The sequence below is a fragment of the Lissotriton vulgaris genome, chromosome 3_1 (genome assembly GCF_964263255.1).
Source record: "Lissotriton vulgaris chromosome 3_1, aLisVul1.2, whole genome shotgun sequence".
NCBI lineage: Eukaryota > Metazoa > Chordata > Amphibia > Caudata > Salamandridae > Lissotriton > Lissotriton vulgaris.
In genome coordinates this window covers 558,018,746-558,032,451 of record NC_141689.1, presented here as the reverse complement: position 1 = coordinate 558,032,451, position 13,706 = coordinate 558,018,746, and the positions used below count along the sequence as shown (strand labels likewise).

The 13,706-nt window shown below is 49.2% G+C and overlaps 1 protein-coding gene across 2 annotated transcripts in view; it reads right to left on the bottom strand.

The window, feature by feature from the left end:
* RASGRF2 (Ras protein specific guanine nucleotide releasing factor 2) overlaps positions 1 to 13,706 on the bottom strand; it is a 1,825,430-nt gene that overhangs the window by 330,477 nt on the left and 1,481,247 nt on the right. The window lies entirely within an intron of this gene.

Genomic DNA, 13,706 nt, shown 5'->3' with positions numbered 1-13,706 from the left:
AATCATGAAAGCCAGGCCACTGAGGGAGGGCCTGCTGCCTATCCTTTCTCGCATATTAGTGCAGCAGCCTGGAGCCAGTAGCACACTGCACGACTTGGGATCTGCAACCAGCTACCCAGGGAGCAGGGTGAAAGTGGAAGGCTCACCTTCCAGGGTCCCCTGGATAACCACAGCCCAGGAACACCGGCAGAGGTAAGAGTGCAGCTTTGGGCATAGGGGCGACACGGGCATAGGAGCAGAGCAGGGGCAGCCTTAGGCATGTGCAAGCTGTGCACCTGCACAGGGCCACCAAACCCCAGGGGCCACCACATCAATATGTTTCCTTAATATAATAATCCTCTGAGGATGGATACATATTTGCGTAGAGGCCCCTGGCAGGGATTTGGCGGCCTCCGGCTCTGTCCCAGTTCCAAACACCCTGCCCCCCCCCTTCACTGGCCTCTGCGCTCCGCCCTGCCCGGACCCCCTCTTCCAGGGCCCCCTACCCACGCTCCCTGCCCAGGGACGCCATGAGCCTAGAGCCGCCCCTGAGCAGAGGTACTGCAGAAAGGGGTGCAGGCACCAGCTAATTCATGAGGCTTACACTGTGGTCTCCACTCTTAGCAGGGCCCGGTACCGCATCCCTCCCTCTTCTCCCTCGTTCCCGTTACACTGTCAAGCATGCTACTTACTGGTTCATGGAGGCACAATGTGAGGCTGAGTGCATCTCCCCTCTGCAGTCTCCCAGACTGCATGGAGCGGGGTAGGCGGTCACTTTCTACAATTATTAGGTATAGCAAATGACCCTCCTCCAATCCTGGAATCTTGTGAACACGTGTATTTTCTTATTTTAATATTGCCCGCTTTTATGTTTGTATTTGTTTTCCCATGCGCATAAATTTAATATGCATGGGCACCGCGCTTCATGTTGTAGCACTATACCCGTTGGCATGTTTTTGTCATTGTTCTGTGAGGATGAACATATAGATCCCTTGAGAAGACTGCAACAAGCAGCTTCTGGAAGGAGTTCGCACCAAGATCCTCTATTGCCTAATAACAGCACTTTCAAACATAAGACTCCTCTGCAAAAAGCCTCTTGACGTCTCTTCGAATGTATTGTCAGAACTGCAGTTTTTTGCCACTCCACATTCTCCAGAACCACATTGTTAGCCAGGTATTTATTTTTGGGAAGGCATTTGTGAACATCTGGTTAACAGAAATTCAGATCCTCAGTGTTTGATGTCTTTGGGAAAACATAATCGCCTTTTAAGTTGTAATGTTTGTAGTTTTATATGTAGTGTCCCAGTTGGAAGGCAAGACTTTATTTCTCTTGAAACTTGTAGCACATGTGCTTACTTCCCTTCCAATCACAGCCTGACTGTCCTCGTCACACTGTCCGAGCCCTTCATTTAACATTGATGTCTCCTCTGAAGAATGACCAATGCTAGCATTCACACCTTGGGCCTCATTTATGAGAAATGACGCACCGCTGCGTGAAAGCAGCGATGTGGCTTCCGATGAGCAGTTGGAACCGTGATCCCAGAGGGCAGGCCTTTCCGCCCTTGGGATTACGTTGCACGATTTTCGACATGGTTTCCATGCTGGCCTGTCCAACATGGACACCATGTCGAAAAGTGGTTTTGGGGGCTCACAGCAGGGCCCCTTTAGGTGCACAGCCTCCAGTTGGAGGCCGAGGGGGCACCTATGGTGTCCCCTTGTTGATCACTGCATCTTGTGGCAAGCACCTTCAGGTGCCTGCCATGGGGTGCAGGAATGAACAACACCTCCCATTTCTCAATGGGAGCTTGTGTTACGGCCGGTTGAATTGCCGTAACACGAGCTCCCATTCAGAAATGGGAGTATGCTACCGAACAGTGTTTGGTCGCATTGTAATTAGCAGGTCGGGATCATCGACCACAGGTCGATGATCCCGGGACCGAGACGGCATCCGCCCGAAATCGTAATCAGGCCCTTAGTCTCAAAGTCGCAGGTGGCGAAAGCTGATTCTCAAGGTACTTTGCCTCCTCAACTTGCCGGATGCTGCCTCCCTTATTTACATTAATACCCAATGTCAAACTGCCGTCAATACGTTTTTGCCCCTCCACTTGCAACAAACAGGGCTGTTTAAGGTAGCCCGCTTCTGTTTGAGAAATCGCAGCTGGTTTTGCGGGCACGGGCAGCACTGTCATATGACCCACTGTTCATGGAGGTACAATTTAAGGCTGAGTGCATCTCCCCTGCGCGGTCCCCCCGCCAGATGCTACAGAGAGGGGGAGGCGGTCACAGTTTACAATTAGCAGTAATGGCAGATAATCCTCCTCCAATCCTGGGATCTTGTGAGTGCATATGAATTTATCCTTGTTTCATTTTAATAACACTCCTTATATTATTGCGTCACAGTTCTTTTATGTTTCACCACCTTAAGCCAACCAAATCACTATTCTATTTAGACAATAGCACTACCATGTATATTTGTTGTCCCCTGCCCATGGTGCCTTTACTTTTATATAGCTGTCTACCTAAGCCAATAGGATCCCTCCGTTTGTATATCTGTTTCCCTCAGTCCAGAGGTTTCACTTGTCAATGTGTCTTGTCCCCACCTCTTCCCCTCTGCCCACCTACCTCCGCCCACCCCAGCTACTGGACTGCTAACTCTTACATCTCCCCCTTTCTTAATAACATAACAAATGAAAGGATTAGTCCATTTCTACAATCAGTCTCTTCGGGGGTTGCACGTGACGCCGAGGTCTCGCTGGTGTGGACACAATGTTCTCGGTGGATGGCTCCTTTGCCAAGGAATGCCCAGTGTCTGATGTGACAGGCTCAGGTTCGTCTTGACTCTCGGATATGGGGATTGTGGTCGTGCTTTCACGATTCTCAGGGGAACATTTCTTGAAGTGAGAAGCGTTGCGGGTGACTCGCCTATTTTCCGATTCTGCGGTCACCATGGTGCCCTTTTGTTGTACAATTGTGAGAGGCTCATCCTTGAAACGACAGTCAGTCTTTTGGCGCTGTTCTTGATTGACAAGGACTCTGTCGCCCTCTTTGAGGGATGGTGACCGGGCTCTTCGCTTGTGGTCAGCATACTCCTTCATCTTCTCTTTGCGGCACTGATCCGTTATGGCCATGTCTCGGTGCTGCTGATCCGAGAGGGGCTTCTTCAGTGCTCCGTCCCAGGTTGGGATCCGATTTCTCATTGTTCTCCCAAGCATGAGAGTGGCAGGGCACTGGCCCATAGTGGAGTGTGGAGTGGTCCTATAAGCGCACAGAACTTCATTCAGGGCTGACCCCAGATCTTTCTTCTCGGCGGTGGCTTGCTGGAAAGTTCTCTTGATGGTGGACATGAATCGCTCTACGGTGCCGTTGGCTTGGGGCCAGAGTGGTGTGACTTTGCGGTGTTGGAAGTCCATGTGCCTCGCAAAGTCGCTGAACTCGCGACTGTTGAACGGGGGTCAGTTGTCTGTCTTAATGATCTTGGGGACGCCCCATGTTGCGAAGGTTTCTTCAAGCACCTTGAGGGTGCAGGCGGCACTGGTGGATGATATGAATTGGGCCACTGGGAATCTGGAATACTCATCCATGATGACAACTACGTACTTCCCGGATTGCAAGGGTCCGTAAAAGTCCATGGCAACTTCTTGCCACACCCCGTCGGGTAGTGGGGTCATCTGCAGAGGTGCAGGTGGGTTGCTTTGGCTGGTCAGTTGACACGAGTGACAGTCTTTCAATGTGTCCTCAACCATCTGGTCGAGGGCTGGAAACCAGACACGCTCTCTCAGTGCCCTTTTTGTGGATACGACCCCGCGATGTCCTTCGTGGGCGAGGTCAATTACTCCTTGTCTCAGTGTCGCCGGGATGACTAATCTGTGATCTCTCAGGAGGAGGCCATCACTGGTTACGGAGAGTTCATCAGCGATGTGTCGGAAGGCCTGGAGTTCTTTCTTGATGGCAGGGTCCTCCTCTTCTTCCTGCGGGTGGTACCTCCATCTGTTGGATTGTATGCGCTTTAGTACTGCTTGCAAGATGTTGTCTTGAGTGGTTGCTTCCCGAATGGTGAGCATGGGGATAGCTGGTGGACGAGCATGACCAGTCACAAAGTGGATGTATTCTTCCGCGATGGAGGGCGCAGTCTCTGAGGAATCTTGGGGGTGGCGGGACAGGTAGTCCGCTGGATTCTCTGCCTTCCCCGGTTTGTGAATGATCGTGAAGGTGTACTCTTGAAGCCGCAAGCCCCACCTCTCAATCCTGGGGGGCATTTTGCACTTGGGATTCCCATAGATTGTGACAAGGGCTTGGTGGTCGGTTATGAGCGTGAAGTGTTTTCCGTAGATGAAGATGTGGAAATGTTCACACGCCCACACAACGGCCAGGCTCTCCTTCTCAGGTTGGGAGTATTTCTTTTCGGGGTCAGTCAGGCTCCGACTGGCGTAGGCGATGATTCGCCTCTGGTCCGTATCGTTGTCATATTGGGCCAAGATGGCTCCTAGGCCCACGGGGCTGGCATCAACGGTGATTTCAGTTTTTCTCCTTGGGTTGAAATAAGAGAGACAGTCAGCCGATTCCACTGCGCGTTTGATGTCAACGAAGGCACGCTCACATTCGGGGGTCCAATCAAAAGGCTGACCAGCTTTTGTGAGTTGTCTCAGTGGGTGACTCACGGTGGCGTAGTCACGAATGTAGCGGGCACAGTAGCTCGCCATTCCTAGGAAGGAACGTAGGTCATTGACGTCAACTGGGCTCTTGGTGTTGTTGAGCATGGCGATCTTGTCGGGGTCTGGTTTCATGCCACTGGACGAGAAGATGTGACCGAAGAATTTCAAGGTGGATTGATGAAATTCGCATTTCGCTTTGTTGAGGGTCAAGTTGGCGTCCATCAAGGCGTGGCAGACACGGTCAAGGGCGCTGTCGTGCTCTCGCATGTCAGATCCGTAGACTAAAATATCGTCGCTATAATTGAGGGCATTGGGTACGTGCTGGATGACAAGACGTATTGCCTCTTGGAAGATTTCAGCGGCTGATGATACGCCGAAGCTGAGTCTTTTATAGCGGAATAGACCAAGGTGCGTCGCAAAAGTAGTGATGGAACGTGAGCTGTCGTCCAGTTCGAGCTGATGATAGCCCTTACTCAAGTCCAGTTTAGAAAACACTTTCGCCCCATTGAGCGCTGTGATCATGTCGCTTAAATGTGGGCCGGGGTGTCTCTCCCTTTCGATGGCCGTGTTCGGCAGGCGCATGTTCACACAGAGACGAACCTTGTTGGGGGTCCCTTTCTTGGGAACAATGACCACCGGGGACACCCAGGGGGTGGGGCCCTCAGTGCGCTCGATGATGTCTGCGTCCAAGAGTTCTTGCAGTTCATCTTCAACTGCCGATTGTGGGTGGAAGGGCACCCGCCGTGGATGTTGGGCCACTGGCTTGATTCGTTCATTTACGTGTAAGTGAATTTGTCGGCCTTTCAATTTGCCCAGGCCCTGGAATAGTGATGGAAATTTAACAACATAGTCCGAGCTGTCGTTCACATTGAAGAGCACATGCACTAAACGGAGGCGTTCAGCGGTGGGGAGGCTCAACAGACAGTCAGCATCGGGCCCCTTAATGACATGGATGACTGCTGGGATGGAGATGTCGCCGTGCGTGAGGGTGGTATCGAACTTGCCGAGGCACGGGAGTGGTTTTCTCGACATCCAGGTGTACACACGGACAGGCGCGAAACGCAAGCGGGGTTTTGGGTCCATGCGTTCATGTTCGGCAACTGAGATGTAGTTGAGGGATGCGCCACTGTCCATCACGAATTTCGCTGCGTGGTTGCCCACTTTGATGTCGAGACGTGGGTAGCGTTTGAGCTGATCGTTGTCAGCGATGTTGACATATTCGGTGGTGTAGAGAGACCGCCTGGATGAGGATGATCTTGATTCTCTTGATGGAGAACGACGGTCCCATCTGGAGCGTCTAGATTCGTGGCTGGAGTGAGAAGACGCTGGAGACCGAGTGGAGTCACCCTGAACTGCTCTGATGTGGTGACGTTTGGTCTCAGATCTCGAGGGCCTCTGCTGGCTGTCTCTTCTGTCGTTTTCACTGCGTCTTTCTCTGTGATATTCGCTACACATGGCCTCAAAGTGATTGGACCGTCCGCATTTTCTGCAGCGTTGTCCCATGGCAGGGCAGGAGTCGATGTGAGGGTAGTCATACCCGCACCTGAAGCACCGCCTCGTGCGGTCGGGCCGCCGATCTCTCCTCTCAGGTTCCTTCCTTCTGTAGTCCGAGCGTCGCCTGGGCGAAAATCTAGATCGGCGTGACCTGTCACGCGGGTTGCCACGATGATCTTGTCTTCCATGTCGTCGGTCAGAGATGCGATTGGCATGTTCATTGCTGGTGCCGGGTCCAGTCTCGATATCCGCCGCATTTTCTTCAGCCTGGTCATACAGCCGGGAATTCTCCTCTATCTCCGCGAGTTCTTGCGGTTTCCTTAGTAGTCGTCGTCTCAGCGACTCCGAGTGGCACCCAGAGATTATTTGGGATTTGATGGCTGCATCGGGCGAGAAGTTCGTGAAGTCACAGTATTGGGACTGACGTCGCAGTCGATGTATGAAGGAGCTCAGTGGCTCTTCTTTGCCCTGGCGCTGTTGGTGGAACTTGTGTCGCTCGTAGTCGACATTCCTTTTGTGCAGAAAACGGGTATTTAGCATGCCCTTCACTTTGGCAAAAGTATCACCTTCTGCGGTTGGGATCTCTCGTACGATCTTGCTAATCTCACGCCCTCCTAGGTTGCGAAGGGTTATTATTTTGTCTTTGTCTGATTCTATTTTGGACCCTTCAAGGTAGTCCTCAAGGTCCTCTAGCCATTCCTGCCACTTTAGGCCCATGCTGCTCCCTGTTGTGACGGTTAATGGCTCCGGTGCTCGCAGATGCGTTCCTCCCTTGACTTCCCTTTGCGCGGGAGGGTTAGACATTCTGACGGTGGACTTACAGTGCTTGTTTGACTTCGGTTGCAGTTACTGGCGTTTTGTTTCACAATTGTCTGCTACAGCTACCAATGCTTGTTTATTTCTTGCTGTCCAGGTTCACTTGGTAAGATTCGCTGGGCTATCTTGTCCCGATTCGTCAGTTTGCGCTGCCAGTGCTTGTTTCTGGTCTTTGCCTGACTCAAAGATGGCCGCCGTCCATTCACGTAGGGTCTGTCTTTCAAGCTGCCTGACCTCAAGATGGCCGCCCCCTCTACAGCCCACGAGGTTTTCTCTCGCCCCAGGCACACACACACTCGGTGCTGCTGGACTCACTGTTGTGCTGTGGCAGGTCTCCACTCTTCCGGCGGGGTTTGGGTGAGTTTACTCTGCTATGCGTGGTTTGCTGGCCTCGCGCGCCGCACATCAGGCGGCAGGGCTTCACTTTTGCCGGCAGATTCAGCGCTGGCTTCGGACACTCTGCCACGCGCACTTGGGGCACTTCTCCCGCCCTCGCGGCGCTGCAGGCGTACTGGGGCAGTGTCGGAGTGAGCTTCCGACCCTCACTTGGTCCCTTTGCACTCCTGGTTTTCGCGCGTCCAGCGCGACCGGCGCTCCGGCGCTCTCACTTGGCGCCCTTTCTTGTGGCGCTTCTGCGCTCCCACTCAGCGCTCCTTCTTGTGGCGTTTCGGCGCTTGCACACTTCGCTTTCTTCTTTTCTCGACCCTCTTCCGCTGTCGAGGGGAGATCAGGTCGCTCCTGGGGGGCTCGCTATCGGCGCCGCAGGGTCTCGGTTGCAGCGGAGCTCTGGACGCTCCACGCTGCGGGACGGGGCACTCTCGGGTGGGTTTTGCTTCTTGCCACCCTTCGTCGCCAGTTGTAGTGTCCCACTACAAGGATACACGGACACAGGCAGGTTTGTTCTCAACTCTTTATTACCGTGTCCGTCTCGTTCCCCGTCCCTACACTAACTGACCCTTTCCTGTCTTGTCCCCACCTCTTCCCCTCTGCCCACCTAGCTCCGCCCACCCCAGCTACTGGACTGCTAACTCTTACACTGCTCTTGTTTCTATCCTTCTCTACCCATATGATACCGGGCCTTGTATATCTGCATTCCTGCACCCAAACGATCACTAAGCTGTTATATTTGCTTGATGCTGCTCATGGGATCACTACAGTATTATATATCTGCCCTCCACAATCATCAGCATTGCAGCACTTGTACATTTGTCCTCCACCCCTGTGGGATCCCTGCACTTGTATATTTGTCCTCCTCAGTCCAACAGATCATTGTGCGTGTTTGTCTGTCCTTATCTGTCACAAAATGTCTGTTAATGGACCTACAGTTGCAATACATATAAAGTTAATGTCAAAAACCATTGATGCCCAATTATAGTGGCCAGCATCAGTGAACAAAGATTTACTTGCCAGGCCTACTTCAGTTGAAAGAACCATGGGGCATATTAGCAATATATGGCGATAAATGTCGCAGAGCGTGCTTAGCGTTTTTTTATTTATAAAAAAAATTCCAGCGATAGAGGGGATATCGCTGTTTTCCATGGAACAACGCTGGTTTTCCAGTGATGTTCCATGGAAAACTGCGATATCCTTGATGATAGGGCCTGTGGTCTTAGCCACACAATCCACCCCCCATGTAAGGTAAGCCTTAGTCTGGAATTTAACAGACGTTAAATTTCAGCGGTAAGGCCCAGTTTGAGCCCAAAAAATCTGTGCTAAACCGGATGGGGCTTTGTTGTAAATACAGCGAAGCACCGTTACTGATATTTTATGATGTAGTTGTGAGGGGCACGACTAGCTTGCATCTCATTAGCGAGGTGAGGCGATATGGAACCGAGCGTTAAGGCAAGGAAACACGCGCTAGCTTGTCCTTGCTGATAGTGCGATACCATTATCGATGCTTTTCGGCTGAAAACGGACGCTAAATCGGCGATAATAGGCTTGATATTATCCCATCTAAGCGTAGTTGGTGATAATAACCATAGCTGGTGAATATCAGCACAGGGGTGTGGAATTTGTATCGTCCAACATCCAGGAAAATACAACATGTTTATTTTCATCACAGGACAGCCCCCCAACCCCCGCCCCCCGCCCCTTCACCCCCTGCAACCAGGCCGGACGAGTACCCCTGGCAAAGTGCTCGGCCGGCCCCCTGGGGGTGCAACCGAGCTCTTTGTCAGGCCGCTTTTCGGCCGATTTTGTTACAGGGCCGATTTTGCAACTATGCTGCAAAAAAAGCCCTGTAACAAAAACGGCCCCCAGGGCCCAAAAACCGGCCCCCACCCTTGCGGTGCACCGGGGGATTGCCCGGTGCCCGCAACGGCCAGTCCGGGCCTGCCTGCAACGCAAACCCAGTGGCTGGTACTTTACAGCACCACAGTATGGATCTGTCAAAGAGGATTGTTTCCTACTACAGCAAAATTTGTGTCCCTATTTATTAGTTAAACTTGTATATATGAATATATGATTCACTCATTCAAAGCCTTTCCTTCAGGGAGGGTGTTCTGAGTAAATGATATGACCGCAGTTGGCATTTCTACGTTAATATAGCTATAGCTTTAGTGTACAGTTCCTGTAAAAGCTTATAATATGGTATCACGTGCACTTTTTCATTAAATTAGCACTCCACAGCATTCCAAAAACTATTTAAAAAAACATCTACTTTTACAAATGCGAGACCTATTGTATTACAAATGCGTTTGCAGTATGCGCACACATATTACTTCTCATGGTCAAACCTATTTATGATAAATTGCACACGGTGGCGCTGTTGCGAAGCGTGAACTAGCTTAGCCTGTTTATACATCTCTGCAAATATTCCACTAGTTGGATTTTTAAAGTGTTTGCTTTTAAATTGCTCAGAAAAGATAGAATACCGTTTTCCCTTTTTCGTCTGCCTGGATTTTAGGTGTGATCAGGTAAATCTTTTTACAGGCTGTATTTAGACTTGGCAATTATATTACCGAAAGCAGCATGAAATAGTAACGGGGAGGGGTAATTTAGTGTTCGCAACGTGTAACAGGCAGTGAACAAACGCAAGCAAATATTAGTTTAAATACCACTCGAGGCAAGCCTTTCGGTGTAGAAAACTATGTGTTACACTTGTTTCCAAGGAGACGTGATGGCGTAATTTTTATGTAAAGTCGCAGGCTCTATATACAAAGATGAGGCTCAAGATTCTTCAGATACATAATTCTGTATTCATTCTATCTGCACTGACCCTTGATAGGGCGAGCAGTAGGAAGAGGACAACACGATCATTGATATGCCTTATTAAGATTTCAAATAACAATAAAGGCTTCCAATTCAATTTCATAGAAATGCACAAGACCAGGAAGTATGAAGACATTCTCCCATTTCATCACACAATAAATACAATGAACAGGAAGAAAAGCACATTTTTAAAAAATGGATAGGCTTTACTGTGTCTCCCCTCTCCTTAGCCCACACCCTTCCTTTTCCTCCACTGGACATACAGTTAAACGCAGTATGAAAACTATATTTTATAGCAAACGACCACAAAAATATTTGGGCCGAAATGGAGAAAAAGAATTCCACACTAGGATCCAAACATATTTATACAACGTATAATTAATAGGTAGGGATCCAAACATATGTTCCCATCGTATAATTATTAGGTAGGGGTGGTCCAGAAACTGCCTGTGAGAGGGTGGCCTGGTATCTGATGTCCACTAATGTAAGTGGGCACCCTACACCAGTCCAGACAACCCATATGGTGATTTAAGAGGTCTCAGACAATCTTAGAAAGCTATCCAAGTGGTAGTTGTGGAGAGGAGCCTTCAGGATTAGTCTTGAAGGAGTGTAAAGTAGCTTGTTTTACCAGAATGCAATCTTATAGTATAGATTAAATCAAAAGAAACCACACAAAGTATGCATACAAGTATGTATTTATTATATAACACTCTCTAGTATGTTACAGTATCTCCCACACGGAGGTAGACACAAAGCACACAACACTTTAGCAAATAAATCACAGTAAAAAGCACTAATGCACAGTGGACCCCGGAGGGGAGGCGGGCGTGGGGGCAACGGGGGGGCAAGAACAAACCATGACTAAGAAAGTGGTATAAGAACCCCGACCCCAGTCAGGAAAATGTCGAGCGGACGTAGAATTGCTGGGGACCCACCGAACCACCCAAGATAAGTAGATAGGGACCCCATGGAGAGCGTGTGCAGTGTGGGAACACGACTGCGTACTCCATACAAGTTTATGTGCAAGTCACGGTTGGAATTTCAAAGATTAGGGACCCTTCCCACTGGACCCTGAAGAAACCCTGTGGAAGACAGAGGTGGGTGAGCACCCCACCCGTAGATACCGTGGTACCCCAGTTACCTATCCCGGGGAAGCAGGGTGCATAGGTGTGAAGTGGTGTTGGAAATCACAGTCAACCCCAATGGACGACTTCAAGAAAGTGCTGCTGCTGGAAGAGGAGAAAGTGTCCGGAGCAATCCAAATGTGGATTTTCGAAGAGGAGTACCTGAAAGCAGAGGGGACAGTGTCTATGTCACTCAGGAGTGACCAGGAGACTTTAAAGATGGATTCCCTCCGATGTTGGGTGCTTCAGGAAGGATGACAGTGACCTTGATTCTGCAGCTGCGAGGACCAAGAGGCACTGAGGACAACCAGGACCCGGATACAAGCTGTCCCATGAAGGATGTTGATTGCTGAGGTGTTGGTGTCCGGCAGGAGCACAATCAAGCCTTGGCAAATGCAACCCACGCAGGAAGTCAAGAAGGTGCAGGGTTGGGACCAGCAAGGTCCAGCGGACTCTCCACAAGCAGGGGAGTCAGGACAGGCCCGAGGACTCAGGGAAACCCAAGGAAAACAAAGGAGACCCTCAAATGTACCCACAGGCTGGAGGAACTGGAGTTGCGAGAGGACCTCGAGCAGCTCCCCAACAGGAGCAGGCTACAGTGCCCACAAGGCGGTGTGGCTGAAGATCTTGGTGAAAGAATTTGCCAGAGGTTGGGGCTGCTTGGAGCACAATGCACTTGTCGTAAAGTTACCAACAGGCATATGCACTTGCAAAAGTATGCAGTGCACAGGGGTTCAGTTAATTCAGCCCCGAGGTATTCTGACCTCAATCTCGGTGAGAGGACATCTTGGGCCTCAGGAGATGTGAAAAACTACCACTGTGTTGTTGAATCCTTCATTGTCCGCAGGAGCTCAGGATCAGCAGGCCGGTTAGCAGTGTTGAGGTGCCTGCGGTCAGCAGTGTTGAGGTGCCTGCGAATGCAGGAAAGTGACTCCTTCACTTCTTTTTTGTTGTTGTTTATTTTTCAATTGTATAGCCACAAATAGAAATAAGTTGCATAGACAAAAATTCATAAATAATATACCAATAGTGATCATAGGCAGGACAAAGAACATATATTGGCTTAAACCGAGAAAAAAAACATAACAATTTGGCCAATTCAGATACTTTTTGATACTGTTATAATAACAAAATACTTTAAACTCTCAGTCCCATTGAAGGCAAGACCATATCCTTTTAAATTTAAGCCAAGACCGAGGGCCTTTAACTTTAGCTAATGCCAACTCCATTTCATAGATTTCCCTTAGTAAGGCCCAAAATTCATTAATACTTGGACTCCTGCTCTGGAACCAAGAACAAGCTATACATAGACGAACATAGGCCAATATAATAGAAACTTAGGACTTAGTAAAACAGCCTAACTCTGAGAATATTCCCAGCATCAGCTCTTTCTCGGTTACTGGATTATCATACCCGGCCCAGACTGCAAGAGCGAGGGTAATACCAGACCAAAATGCTTTCAGTTTAGGACATGTAAAAAACATATGATGCAAATCTGCTGCAAATTCCAGGCATTTCGGACAGTATGATTTAGTGTTGTTTGAGCTAGAAGCCCATTTAGAAATTCGCTCCGCAGTATAATAAAGCATAAAAATTTATCTCACTTGCTGGAGCTTCAAATTGACTTTTGTTACTGCTAAATCTATTGTTTCTAGAGATTCGTTCATCTCCTCTTTAGTAACATTGCAGATAAAAATCCGACTTAGTTTAGCTGCTATCTGTATGCCCCTCTATAAGTTTCGGATACGTTTTGCCGATGACACCTCATTTAGTAATACCAAAAAATGCGAACAAGACCTCAGAGAGGCTAGATAACTCTCTGATTTGCAAGTACTTATAAAAATATATTTGTAACAGACCAAATTCTTCCGTCAGGGACTGGAAAGATCAGCAACCCTGTCCATCGCATAGGTGACCCAGCCGTTTCACGCCTTTATGTTACCATTCTTTTCCGACATGGTCTTGGAATATACTAGGCAATAAAGGATTCCCCCATAATACAGTATGCACATGCAAATCAGGTAATTCGTAGGTCTTAGAAATTTCGCGCCATAAATTAGTTATGCCCCTTACTATCTTGAATCGCACCCTCTTAAAGTAATTCGGATCAGATGTTTTATATAGTAATACCAGAGTCGTATCCACCAGCCAGATGATATGAGAGCTAGCTGGCGCCGGCTGCAAGTCCTTTGACTAAACTCTGTATTTTCCCAGAAAATGCAGCCCAAACGTATAATTTCAAATCTGCAAGTTTGAAACCACCCTGCTTGAATGATAATTTTAAATATCGTAAGGCTCTCCTGGCACGCCGGTATCCCCAAATAAAACTACTGAGAGCGCTATCCAAGCGCTTAAAAAAGGTCTGGGGCACCCTCAGAGGGAGAGTACGGAAAAAATACAAAAAGTTTGGGAGGACATTCATTTTAACGAC